At 53.6% G+C, this 2,783-nt stretch overlaps 1 protein-coding gene across 1 annotated transcript in view; it reads right to left on the bottom strand.

Moving 5' to 3' along the window:
* HNRNPUL2 (heterogeneous nuclear ribonucleoprotein U like 2) overlaps window positions 1-2,783 on the bottom strand; it is a 27,121-nt gene that overhangs the window by 23,459 nt on the left and 879 nt on the right. The gene's annotated exons all lie outside the window — the stretch shown is intronic.

Genomic DNA, 2,783 nt, shown 5'->3' with positions numbered 1-2,783 from the left:
GAAATTGGGGTTAATTGGGGTGAATGGGGGGAATGGGGGGGAATGGGGGGGGACAAGGGGGAAATAGGGAGAAATTGGGGTTAAATGGGGGGAATGGGGGGAAAAAGGGAGAAACTGGGGTTAATTGGGGTGAATGGGGGGAAATTGGGGAGTAGGGGGGGAAATGGGGGGGTACAAACCCCAAAACCAGCTCAAATAATCCCAAAACCAGCCTAAAGAACCCCAAAACTGACCCAAAATGGGCACAAGGAACTGAAATCTGCCCCAAAACCAGCATAAAGAACCCCAAAACCAGCTCAAATAACCCAAAAACCAGCTCAAAGAACCACAAAACCACCCTAAAATGGGCACAAGGAATTGAAATCTGCCCCAAAACCAGCACAAACGACCCCAAAAGCAGCTCAAACAACCCCAAAACCGCCCCAAAACGGGTATAAGGAACCGAAATCTGCCCTAAAACCAGCACAAACGACCCCAAAAGCAGCTCAAAGATCCCCAAAACCAGCACAAGGAGCCTAAATCTGCCCCAAAACCAGCACAAACGACCCCAAAAGCAGCTCAAAGAACCCCAAAACCAGCTCAATCCCAAAACCAGCATAAAGAACCCCAAAACCAGCTCAAATGCCCCATAAGGGTCCACAGATGCCCCATAGGAGTCCCTAGATACCCCATAGGACCCATAGATGCCCCATAGCAGTCTCTAGATACCCTATGAGCCATAGGAACCCTTCTCCTTCTGGATGCCCCATAAGACCCCATAGATACCCCACAGGACCCCATAAATACCCCACAGGACCCATAAATACCCCATAGGACCCCATAAATACCCCATAGGACCCCATAAGGTCCCCCCCATTATCCCCCATATCTCACCCGCTGGCGCCTCCTCCTCCTCCTCTTCCTCCTTCTGGATACCCCATAAGACCCCATAGATACCCCATAGAACCCCATTACCCCCATATCTCTCCCACCGGCGCCTCCTCCTCCTTCTGGACACCCCATAAATACCCCATAGCTACCCCATAGGACCCCATAAGAGCACATAAATACCCCATAGGACCCCATAAGACCCTCTAGATACCCCATATCCCCCCCTATCCCCTCATCTCTCACCCGCCGGCGCCTCCTCCTCCTCCTCCTTCTGGATGCCCCATAAGACCCCACAGATACCCCATAGGACCCCATTAATACCCCATAAGGTTCCCGATTATCCCCCACATCTCACCCGCCGGCGCCACCTCCTCCTCCTTCTGGATACCCCATAAGACCCCATAAATACCCCATAGGACCCCATAGATACCCCATAGGACCCCATAGATACCCCATAGGAACCCCTGGATACCCTATAAAGGTCCACGGCTGCCCCATAAGAGCCCCTAGATGCCCCATAGGACCCATAGATGCCCCATAGCAGTCTCTAGATACCCTATAGGGTCCATAGGAACCCTCCTCCTCCTCCTCCTTCTGGATACCCCATAAGACCCCATAGATACTCCATAGGGGCTCATAAATGTCCCATAGGAGTCCCTAGACACCCTATAGGAGTCCACGTATGCTTCATAGGGGTCCATGGGTGCCCTGTAGGAACCCATGGATGCCCCATAGGAGTCCCTAGATACCCATAGATACCCCATAGTGGTCTCCCATATCCCACCCATCCCCTCCCTCCCCCCTTATCCCCTCATCTCTCACCCACAAATACCCCACATGACCCCATAAATACCCCATAAATACCCCATAGGACCCCATAAATACCCCATAGGACCCCATAAATACCCCATATCCCCTCATCTCTCACCCGCCGGCGCCTCCTCCTCCTCCTCCTTCTGGATGCCCCATAAGACCCCATAGATACCCCATAGACCCCATAGATACCCCATAGACCCCCATATCTCACCCGCTGGTGCCTCCTCCTCCTTCTGGATGCCCCATAGGACCCCATAGATACCCCACAGGACCCCATAAATACCCCATATCCTTCCCCCATATCCCCTCATCTCTCACCCACCAGCGCCTCCTCCTCCTCCTCCTTCTCCTTCTGGATGCCCCATAAGACCCCATAGGACCCCCTAAATACCATAGGACCCCATAGATACCCCATAGGACCCCATAGATACCCCATAGGACCCCCATTATCCCCCATATCTCTCCCACCGGCGCCTCCTCCTCCTTCTGGACACCCCATAAATACCCCATAGCTACCCCATAGGACCCCATAAGAGCCCATAAATACCCCATAGGACCCCATAAGACCCTATAGATACCCCATATCCCCCCCTATCCCCTCATCTCTCACCCGCTGGCGCCTCCTCCTCCTCCTCCTTTTGGATACCCCATAGGACCCCATAAATACCCCATAGGACCCCATAAGAGCCGATAAATACCCCATAGGACCTCATAAGGTCCCCCCCTATCCCCATATCTCACCCGCCAGCGCCTCCTCCTCCTCCTCCTTCTGGATGCCCCATAGGACCCCATAGATACCCCATAGGACCCCATAAATACCCCATAGCTACCCCATAGGACCCCATAAGAGCCCAAAAATACCCCATATCCCCCCCTATCCCCTCATCTCTCACCCACTGGCGCCTCCTCCTCCTCCTCCTTCTGGACACCCCATAGGACCCCATAAATACCCCATATGACCCCATAAATACCCCATAAGACCCCATAAATACCCCATAAGATCCCCATATCTCACCCGCCGGCGCCTCCTCCTCCTCCTCCTTCTGGATACCCCATAGGACCCCATAGATACCCCATAGGAACCCCTGGATACCCTA

Source organism: Coturnix japonica, unplaced genomic scaffold, assembly GCF_001577835.2.
Source record: "Coturnix japonica isolate 7356 unplaced genomic scaffold, Coturnix japonica 2.1 chrUnrandom548, whole genome shotgun sequence".
Taxonomy (NCBI): Eukaryota; Metazoa; Chordata; class Aves; order Galliformes; family Phasianidae; genus Coturnix; species Coturnix japonica.
This window is presented reverse-complemented; position numbering and strand designations above follow the sequence as displayed.